This window comes from Pseudophryne corroboree, chromosome 4, assembly GCF_028390025.1.
Source record: "Pseudophryne corroboree isolate aPseCor3 chromosome 4, aPseCor3.hap2, whole genome shotgun sequence".
In the NCBI taxonomy this organism is placed as follows: domain Eukaryota; kingdom Metazoa; phylum Chordata; class Amphibia; order Anura; family Myobatrachidae; genus Pseudophryne; species Pseudophryne corroboree.
The window spans coordinates 709,500,825-709,512,497 of record NC_086447.1 but is presented as its reverse complement, the minus strand read 5'-3'; the positions used below and the strand labels follow the sequence as shown (position 1 = coordinate 709,512,497).

The 11,673-nt window shown below is 42.5% G+C and overlaps 2 pseudogenes; one reads left to right on the top strand and one right to left on the bottom strand.

Moving 5' to 3' along the window:
* Positions 1-2,587: 2,587 nt before the first annotated feature.
* Positions 2,588-2,706, bottom strand: LOC134912299 (5S ribosomal RNA; annotated as a pseudogene).
* Positions 2,707-8,041: 5,335 nt separating this feature from the next.
* Positions 8,042-8,160, top strand: LOC134912298 (5S ribosomal RNA; annotated as a pseudogene).
* The last annotated feature ends 3,513 nt before the right edge of the window (positions 8,161-11,673 follow it).

Below are 11,673 nucleotides of genomic sequence, written 5' to 3'. Positions count from 1 at the left end.
TGAGTGTGAAATACTGCTATACAGGGCTTCCACATCTAAGGTGACTAGGATACAGTTCTCATTTAGACATATGTCATGTATTTTCCTTAGGAGATCAGAAGTGTCCTTAAGGTAGGAGGGTAATGTCATGACATGGTCTCTGAGATGTAAATCCAGAAATTTGCTTGGGGTTTCCAAGAGTCCCCCATTCCCTGACACTATGGGTCTCCCAGGTGGTTTGTTGATATTCTTGTGTATTTTTGGCAATAAGTAAAAGGTAGGAACCCTGGGATTCGAGACCTCAAGGTATTTAGCCTCTTGTTGTGTGATAGCTCCAGTGGCAAATGCCTCTGTAATCATGTGCATGTATTGCTTGTGGAATTTTATTGTGGGATTAAGTGGCAATCTGATATAACAGGATGTGTCCAACAGTTGTCTCCGTGCTTCCTCTTCATACATTGCGATGGGCCATATGACAATGTTACCACCCTTATCCGAGGGTTTGATAACGGTGTCAGTCCATGTTTTAATCTCTTTAAGAGCTTGTCTCTCTCTGTATTTGAGATTTTTGGTGAGACATCTTTTGCGAGAATTGGTCTGGATCTCGTCAAATTCTTTGGAGACTAGATCCAAAAAGACCCTGATTTCTGGGCTGTTGGTGTCAGGAGGGAAAAAGGTGGACTTCAGTTTGCATGTGGGTCTTATTTTTCGTGAAGCAGGGATGTCCGAGGCTGATTCCATATGCAGCTCCTCCAGTATTTGGATAGCTGTATAATCTTCTTCGGTCAGTGGTGTTATTGATACACTAGGATCCTCCAAAGGTCCTGAATGGCTGGATAGTGAAGTCATAATACTTGAGTCAACAGAGGATTTAGCAAAAAAATTTTTTAATAATAATTTGCGGCCGAAGAGTCTGAGATCCTTCTCCCACAGAAACCTATCAAAGGGTGATGTGGGTGAAAAAGATAGACCCTTGCTAAGAACCTCTAATTGATCTTCCGTAATGATTTTGGTACTGAGGTTGATAATTTGTAATTTGTCGGTAGTTGTCACTTCCTGGTTGTCCGTACCGGATAGTGAGATGTTCTTGGGGTGGTCCAATCTCGCTTGTTTCTGTCTGTGTTTCGTCCCCCCCCTTCTTGTCGGCCTTGTGGCTTGCTTCTGCCTCTGGTATGTTGGCCTCTCCCTAAAAAAGGGTCCTCACTTTTGTTGTATCTATGGGTGTGGGTACTTCCTTCAGGATGTTCCGTGGCGGAGTCTTCACTGTATGATGATTCTAATTCCGAAGAGCTTGGATCTTCTCTAGGTGGTCCTCCTCTAGGACGTGGAGTGGGAGAATGCCAACGAAAGATTTTTCCTAGGGAGAAGTCGTTTTTGTCTCGTAGGAATTTGGTGCGTTTCCTTTCTATAATATTGGTTTCATATATATCCAGATCTTTCTTGTATTTTTCAAATGTGTTTTGGAAAGATAGGTCTTTCTCCCAGGTTTCTAAGTTTTGACCCAATTCTTCGATATTTTTTTCTACTTGATCTAATATCAGATTGTCATGTTTGATCAAGATTAGAATTAGTTCATTAGAACATTTTAATAGGCTGTTTTCCCATTCAGTTTTAAGGTTGTCTGTGGCCAAAGGGAAGGAGGGGAAGATACGTGGTCGTAAGCCTCTGGGTGATAATTTATTTTTGTGGTAGTTTTCTAATGTAGTGATATCCCAGGTGAGCCTAATCCTTTTTTGAAGGTTTTTCTGTAATTTTGATAAATCAGATTTCCAGTCTTTGGGAGTGCTGGGATTGTGGAAGGTATCTGAAAAAATATCTCCAAATTCCTCTACGTTTCTACGTTTGGATGTTAGTTCAGTTTTTAATGAAAATGCTGTCATTGCCTTGAATATAACAATATACAGTGGGGGGAAAAAATGAAAAGAGGAAAGGGAATGTTGTTATAACAGAAGCGACTACTATACAAAAGGAAAGAGATCCTATAGCAAGGTATATAAATCCGTGCAAGGTATGGAAAACTGAGTCTTAGCTCAGTGTACTGAATACATGAATGTATTGGGGGTATACCGCACTGGAGAATGGTAAGGTATCTAATAGATATTGTTAGAACCAAAATACATAATACAACGAGAAAATCTGAGTTTTCTAATGTTATCTTGAGTTTGGTGGTGCACCCTGAGTCAGTGGTAAGACATACAACAAAAGGGAGAGAAGAAGACTCTTTTGTGGGTGCACTCTTGTATGTTTAAGAGGTCTCAGAAGAGACAATAAGTAAAGATTATAAATGAATTTTTAAATATAACTTTTATTAACAATAATTGATAAAATAGTAGAGTTTACTGTCAAAAATTGGAGGTAGGGGTGGGGGGAAGGGTGGGGGGGAGTAGGGGAATAGAAAGGGGGAACACAGAACGAATTAATTACAGTGTAAATACTGAATATTGTTCTGGAATGCCTGGGTGCGATAATAACAGCTGGAGACCCTGAAAATTGAAGCGTTTTTATTCTCTCATGAGCGATGATGAGGAGACAGATGGGATGATTAAAGATGGAATGAGCAAGATGAATCTGCTGTCAGTGTTAGACGCTGAGCAAAACCGTCCAGGAATTTCTACTAAACTGAGTATTCCTCGAGAGTCTCCCACTCGAGTACTGACCCAGCCCTACACTGCTTAGCTTCCAAGATCGGAAGGATTCGGGCGTTACCAGTGTGGTATGATAGTAGAAAAAATATTAGATATCGAGGGCTCGAGAATCACTGATGAGAGTTCACGAAAATGGAGAAATAAAAGAAAAGACAAGAGAATGAGTGGAGGAGGAAAATAGGGGATCTGCTGCCACCGTTAGACCGGGATAATTACCCCTGAATCAGTGGTGAGAGTCCTGAAGATAGTATAAAGTGAGGAAAAGGAAACGATACTGATAGGTAAAAAAAAATAAAAAAAATTTTGAGATTGGTTGATAGACAATGGGCTGCTTGATTGCAGGATGCTGATAGTACCTATGATAAAGGTACTAGGTGTGATAAAAAGCAATTTGTACACAATTAGCAGTCAAATAAATTGATTAGACCCATACATCACCATCAATTTGCTACTATCAGATTATTATAATTATACCAAAATGGTATCAGGTGGAAAAAGAAGGAGAAAATGAACAACAGTTTCTTATTTGTGTTCCGCTGTATGCAGAGCTGCAGAAATACTATATAATATGATTGCAAGATGCTGATAGTACCTATGATAAAGGTACTTGGTGTGATAAAGAGCAATTGTACACAATTAGCAGATAATTAAATTGATTGGAACCATGCATCACCATCAATTTGATGCTGACAGATTATTGCACATTGTACCAAAATGGTATCAGGTGAAAAGAGAAAGAGATAATGAACAACAGTTGATTATACAGAGCTGCAGCAATGCTATATAATACGCAGTATAGAGGATAGTGATAAATTGCTCAGCCAAATGATTAGATCAAAATGACTGAAAATAAAGGTTTAAACAGTATCCTATGTGGTATTAAGCCGCTAAATGCCGACTATCTGTAAAACGGGTACTTGCAAAAAACAGCTTGATGAATGCTATTATCAAATATAAATATGCAAAAAGATGCTGATATTGAGCAGATATTACCCGGAATTGTATGGAACGATCAGTCACTAATATGAGCAGGATACTTTCTGAGTGCGGAATGTCCGTGTCAAAGTCCAGGCAAATTGAAGATGCAGGATACACTGGTTCCCAGGAGCTGAGCAGTTCGTTTATAGCCGCACTGCCGATCAAAGTACCTGATGTATTGTGGAGACGTGGTCAGGTTGGCTGAGGAGAAGAGAGACACACAATGTTCCTGGTCCCATCGCGGCAGTATCTAGCGGCGGCGGGTTGATGCAGCGGTTGCTGGGGAAAGAGCGGCTCGTGGTTCAGGATGTCCGGAATCAGCTGTCACACCCAGGCAGTGGGGATAGGGAACGGAAAACTAGTTTCACCCGTTCACCGGGCTTGATCACTTCCTGTTCCCAGAGGGGATAGTGCAGGCTTTATCTTGCAAGGGAGCTGGTCGTTGTCCAATCAAAAGGGAGGCGTGTCCTGTGTTTGTAAATTGCTGCACAGGTGGAACGGTTGTTCTGTTTAGTATTGGTTCCCTATTATGCTTGCAATTAGTGGCCCATTGCACAAAAGGAAAAAACAGAGAATATGTGTGAGAAATATACAAGGTTATTAGATAAAAAATGAGCATCTTGCTTATTATATAAGTGGGCATAGTGAAAAAATGGAAATAAAAATAAATAAAAATAAAATAGGGAAAATTAGCAAAAAAGAATAAATGAAAGAAAATAATAAAATTGAAGCTTTCACAAATTGTTTATGAAATATTTAGATGATAAGAATAGATTAAATTTAAGTATAATAAATGATAATTGCTGGAAAAATATGTTAGGACAGCATATCTTGTCTGGAGTTATAAACAAACACGTTGTAAACATTGCATGAGGATATTCATGAATATGTTAATTTGGATTAATAATGCAAGTGACGTCGATGGAAGTGGTGGGAATGATTGTGAGAAAGGATGGTATGGAAAGGATGGGGAGTGAGGTGGAAAGGAATGGGGGGGATGGAGTGGGGGGGGGGAAAAGGCGGGGGAGAGAGGGGGAAGGGGGGAGGGGGTTTAAGATTGTGGGGTGTTGGGGTGTTGGGATATGGGGTGTTGGGATATGGTTGGGGTGTTGTGGTTTGCAGTGTGGTGGGAATGTGTGTGTGGTGTCGAAGGTGATGATCTTGTGTGGGCGAGAAGTATAATGATATGGTGAGATGAGGAAGGGGAGTAGAGATGTAAGGGATAGGAGTGGGTTGACAATGGGAGTGCTGTGTGGAAACGTGTTAGTAGGTTGTGAAATATGTCGGAATTTGCTGGGTCACTGTAATGGGATGGATGTGAGGTGCATGTGAATGGACTGCGGATGTGATGGTGCCGAGTATGTGGTGGAGGTGGGCGTGAAAGTGCTGATGAAAGAAGGGTGAATGTGATGTGTTATGAATAGGGGTGTACTGGATGAGAGTGTACTGAGGGGTGTAAGGGAAGGAAGCGAGGACACTTGATGGGTGCTATATAGAAAGTAGGTTACAGAAATGCACTGTAATTGATGTATTCATTCAGACCCAATGGTTTGAGACAACCTAACCTGAAAGTCCATTCACTTTCCTTCTTAATAAGTTCTTTGCTTAAGTCACCACCGCGTATGCCTAGATGGACCCTATCTAGGCCAAAGGCGCGCATATCACTTGGTGAGTCATGATGTGCAGCATGGTAGTGTCTGGCTACTGATGTTAGTTTTTTGCCTTTTTGAAGATCTGACGATGAGTTGCGAATGGAGCCCATATGTTCTAAAATCCTAGTTTTGAATTTTCTAGTCGTCATGCCTACATATCGTTGATTGCAAGGACAGGTTAGACAATAGACTACTCCTTGTGTGTCGCAGTTGAAGAAGTGTTGTATGGAAATATCCTTGCCATGTCTGTCCTTGACACAGTCAGTTATCTGTATCTGTGGGCAAGCCTTACATTGCCCACATGGAAAGGATCCCTTAGGGAGTTTGGATTTGGTCATTTCACGTGAAAAATGGCTCTGAACCAACGTGTCTTTGATGTTCTTGGATCTCCTCCAACTGATTTGTAAAGTGGGATCCAATAAAGGTGATAACTCTGGATCCAGATGTAGGACAGGTAGATGTTTCTGAATGGCCTTTTTTAGTAGACGCCATTCGGGACAGAAGGTCCCTACAAATCGAATCTTGGTGTCAGCCTTTTGTTCTTGGAGTTTGTCCTGGAAGATCAGGGATTCCCTGTTGGTTTTTGAAATAGATTGTTGAGCTCTCTTCAGAGAGCGTTTACTGTATCCCCGAGCTTGTAACCTGGTCATAAGTTCTCTGCTTTTCTGTTTGAACACCTTCTCCTCTGTGCAGTTGCGTCTAAGACGAAGAAATTCCCCTTTTGGGATGTTTTCAATAGTAGGTGGGAAATGTGAGCTTGTTTGGTGCAATATACACAATATACACCCCAACCATATCCCAACACCCCATATCCCAACACCCCAACACCCCACAATCTTAAACCCCCTCCCCCCTTCCCCCTCTCTCCCCCGCCTTTCCCCCCCCCCCCACTCCATCCCCCCCATTCCTTTCCACCTCACTCCCCATCCTTTCCATACCATCCTTTCTCACAATCATTCCCACCACTTCCATCGACGTCACTTGCATTATTAATCCAAATTAACATATTCATGAATATCCTCATGCAATGTTTACAACGTGTTTGTTTATAACTCCAGACAAGATATGCTGTCCTAACATATTTTTCCAGCAATTATCATTTATTATACTTAAATTTAATCTATTCTTATCATCTAAATATTTCATAAACAATTTGTGAAAGCTTCAATTTTATTATTTTCATTCATTTATTCTTTTTTGCTAATTTTCCCCATTTTATTTTTATTTATTTTTATTTCCATTTTTTCACTATGCCCACTTATATAATAAGCAAGATGCTCATTTTTTATCTAATAACCTTGTATATTTCTCACACATATTCTCTGTTTTTTCCTTTTGTGCAATGGGCCACTAATTGCAAGCATAATAGGGAACCAATACTAAACAGAACAACCGTTCCACCTGTGCAGCAATTTACAAACACAGGACACGCCTCCCTTTTGATTGGACAACGACCAGCTCCCTTGCAAGATAAAGCCTGCACTATCCCCTCTGGGAACAGGAAGTGATCAAGCCCGGTGAACGGGTGAAACTAGTTTTCCGTTCCCTATCCCCACTGCCTGGGTGTGACAGCTGATTCCGGACATCCTGAACCACGAGCCGCTCTTTCCCCAGCAGCCGCTGCATCAACCCGCCGCCGCTAGATACTGCCGCGATGGGACCAGGAACATTGTGTCTCTCTTCTCCTCAGCCAACCTGACCACGTCTCCACAATACATCAGGTACTTTGATCGGCAGTGCGGCTATAAACGAACTGCTCAGCTCCTGGGAACCAGTGTATCCTGCATCTTCAATTTGCCTGGACTTTGACACGGACATTCCGCACTCAGAAAGTATCCTGCTCATATTAGTGACTGATCGTTCCATACAATTCCGGGTAATATCTGCTCAATATCAGCATCTTTTTGCATATTTATATTTGATAATAGCATTCATCAAGCTGTTTTTTGCAAGTACCCGTTTTACAGATAGTCGGCATTTAGCGGCTTAATACCACATAGGATACTGTTTAAACCTTTATTTTCAGTCATTTTGATCTAATCATTTGGCTGAGCAATTTATCACTATCCTCTATACTGCGTATTATATAGCGTTGCTGCAGCTCTGTATAATCAACTGTTGTTCATTATCTCTTTCTCTTTTCACCTGATACCATTTTGGTACAATGTGCAATAATCTGTCAGCATCAAATTGATGGTGATGCATGGTTCCAATCAATTTAATTATCTGCTAATTGTGTACAATTGCTCTTTATCACACCAAGTACCTTTATCATAGGTACTATCAGCATCTTGCAATCATATTATATAGTATTTCTGCAGCTCTGCATACAGCGGAACACAAATAAGAAACTGTTGTTCATTTTCTCCTTCTTTTTCCACCTGATACCATTTTGGTATAATTATAATAATCTGATAGTAGCAAATTGATGGTGATGTATGGGTCTAATCAATTTATTTGACTGCTAATTGTGTACAAATTGCTTTTTATCACACCTAGTACCTTTATCATAGGTACTATCAGCATCCTGCAATCAAGCAGCCCATTGTCTATCAACCAATCTCAAAATTTTTTTTTTTTTTTTTTACCTATCAGTATCGTTTCCTTTTCCTCACTTTATACTATCTTCAGGACTCTCACCACTGATTCAGGGGTAATTATCCCGGTCTAACGGTGGCAGCAGATCCCCTATTTTCCTCCTCCACTCATTCTCTTGTCTTTTCTTTTATTTCTCCATTTTCGTGAACTCTCATCAGTGATTCTCGAGCCCTCGATATCTAATATTTTTTCTACTATCATACCACACTGGTAACGCCCGAATCCTTCCGATCTTGGAAGCTAAGCAGTGTAGGGCTGGGTCAGTACTCGAGTGGGAGACTCTCGAGGAATACTCAGTTTAGTAGAAATTCCTGGACGGTTTTGCTCAGCGTCTAACACTGACAGCAGATTCATCTTGCTCATTCCATCTTTAATCATCCCATCTGTCTCCTCATCATCGCTCATGAGAGAATAAAAACGCTTCAATTTTCAGGGTCTCCAGCTGTTATTATCGCACCCAGGCATTCCAGAACAATATTCAGTATTTACACTGTAATTAATTCGTTCTGTGTTCCCCCTTTCTATTCCCCTACTCCCCCCCACCCTTCCCCCCACCCCTACCTCCAATTTTTGACAGTAAACTCTACTATTTTATCAATTATTGTTAATAAAAGTTATATTTAAAAATTCATTTATAATCTTTACTTATTGTCTCTTCTGAGACCTCTTAAACATACAAGAGTGCACCCACAAAAGAGTCTTCTTCTCTCCCTTTTGTTGTATGTCTTACCACTGACTCAGGGTGCACCACCAAACTCAAGATAACATTAGAAAACTCAGATTTTCTCGTTGTATTATGTATTTTGGTTCTAACAATATCTATTAGATACCTTACCATTCTCCAGTGCGGTATACCCCCAATACATTCATAGATCTAGATCTGTTGTGTTGATAGATTTAAAAGCCGTGCAGCATGGAAGTCCATGTAGTGTTATTGTTTCGGTTGTTGTCTTGGTTACGGGCTCCCCCCCCCCCCGTCCGCCGATTGGAGGACGCATATTGATGCGCTTCCGGAGGCGGGCTGTTGGTAGGAAGCCTGGCGCACGAGGGTGTCTAGCAGCGTTGGTGGTTGCTAGGAGAACAGATTCCTCCTCCTGCTGCGGGCCGGCGTGTGATGCGGTTGTGCCCGCGACCGGAAGTGGGTGGTGAATGTGATTCGGTTCTGGGCACTGTGATCTATATAAGGTATGTTTTGTTTGTTATGTTTGTAGCCTGACGAGAGGTGCCATAAAAGTAGCACCTGAAACGTTGAAATCAAGCATGAGTAGCTGTCTCATGTTTTTGAATCCGTGGAGTGCCGCCCGTCTCGCTCTCTCTCTCTCTCTCTCTCTATATATATATATATATATATATATATATACACTACACACTGTATGTACATAAACATTGTACACACATACATATATACTGTACATAAATATATACACATATACACTGTACACACATACATATAAACTGAACACACATATACACTGTACAAACATAGACAATGTACTTACATGCACAAACACCTATACAGTACTCTGTACATACATAAATACATACATAGCACCACAGAGCTGCAGGCTCCATACACACATGGCCACTCTCTCCTCCCTGCCTCTTCCCCTGGAGCCCCGAACAGGTGTGCACATCAGCTGACAATGAGCCCAGCAGGACAAACATCAACTTACCCTGTGCAGTGGTACCAAGAGAGGGGGGAAGGGTAAAAATGACCCGGGTCCAGGTCTGATGGAGGGGCCCGGTGAGGGTTCAGTGGGGGCCCTGGCCCCCTTCCTCTTACTTGGCAGCAGCAGCTGCAGCTCTTCTCCACAGCCCAGCACATGCTGCTGTGTGCTGGGCTGCAGTGTGGCCATGGAGGTGCTTAAAATAGCATTTTTTTCTGAGGGTGCATGACCACGCCTCCTTGATTAGGCCACCTTCCCTGAAAAGTACCTAGGCCCAGCCCGGATCTTTACTGCCCTGACCCTGTTCACCATTCATCAGGGGGACTCCGGGACCTGAGGCCAGCTATGGGACAAACATAACTATCCCTGGTAACAAACACACAGCAGCACTATCTCCGGCCATCTTTCTGCCTTGCAGGCAAGTTACTGAAGCCGAGAGCAGTGAGCACTGCTGGTAACATTCATTTCAGCGGCCGAGTGCAAAAAGAGATGGCAGTGGCTGCGCCCTCAATGCATTTGCGCTGTGTGCAAAGCATTGCTCTCCCATAGGTAGTTACGGCCCTGGACAACAGTCTTGAGTTTGAGAGTCAAGAGAGTGTTATACTGGTCTATGCTGTCAGTGAGGGGCCTCTTGCTGATGTGTCGATCAAGAAGAATGGACCATGTCATGTGATATGTTGATTTTTTCTTATGTGTCACTACAAGACAGCTTTATTTGAATGTTTGTGTAACATGGATAAGCTTTTAGTGAAAAAGCTGTTGAAAGTGGAGTGTGTCATTCTGTGTACCAAGAAGTAGAGATGAGCGCCTGAAATTTTTCGGGTTTTGTGTTTTGGTTTTGGGTTCGGTTCCGCGGCCGTGTTTTGGGTTCGAACGCGTTTTGGCAAAACCTCACCGAATTTTTTTTGTCGGATTCGGGTGTGTTTTGGATTCGGGTGTTTTTTTCAAAAAACACTAAAAAACAGCTTAAATCATAGAATTTGGGGGTCATTTTGATCCCAAAGTATTATTAACCTCAAAAACCATAATTTACACTCATTTTCAGTCTATTCTGAATACCTCACACCTCACAATATTATTTTTAGTCCTAAAATTTGCACCGAGGTCGCTGTGTGAGTAAGATAAGCGACCCTAGTGGCCGACACAAACACCGGGCCCATCTAGGAGTGGCACTGCAGTGTCACGCAGGATGTCCCTTCCAAAAAACCCTCCCCAAACAGCACATGACGCAAAGAAAAAAAGAGGCGCAATGAGGAAGCTGTGTGAGTAAGATTAGCGACCCTAGTGGCCGACACAAACACCGGGCCCATCTAGGAGTGGCACTGCAGTGTCACGCAGGATGTCCCTTCCAAAAAACCCTCCCCAAACAGCACATGACGCAAAGAAAAAAAGAGGCGCAATGAGGTAGCTGTGTGAGTAAGATTAGCGACCCTAGTGGCCGACACAAACACCGGGCCCATCTAGGAGTGGCACTGCAGTGTCACGCAGGATGTCCCTTCCAAAAAACCCTCCCCAAACAGCACATGACGCAAAGAAAAAAAGAGGCGCAATGAGGTAGCTGACTGTGTGAGTAAGATTAGCGACCCTAGTGGCCGACACAAACACCGGGCCCATCTAGGAGTGGCACTGCAGTGTCACGCAGGATGTCCCTTCCAAAAAACCCTCCCCAATCAGCACATGATGCAAAGAAAAAGAAAAGAAAAAAGAGGTGCAAGATGGAATTGTCCTTGGGCCCTCCCACCCACCCTTATGTTGTATAAACAAAACAGGACATGCACACTTTAACCAACCCATCATTTCAGTGACAGGGTCTGCCACACGACTGTGACTGATATGATGGGTTGGTTTGGACCCCCCCCAAAAAAGAAGCAATTAATCTCTCCTTGCACAAACTGGCTCTACAGAGGCAAGATGTCCACCTCATCTTCACCCTCCGATATATCACCGTGTACATCCCCCTCCTCACAGATTATCAATTCGTCCCCACTGGAATCCACCATCTCAGCTCCCTGTGTACTTTGTGGAGGCAATTGCTGCTGGTCAATGTCTCCGCGGAGGAATTGATTATAATTCATTTTAATGAACATCATCTTCTCCACATTTTCTGGATGTAACCTCGTACGCCGATTGCTGACAAGGTGAGCGGCGGCACTA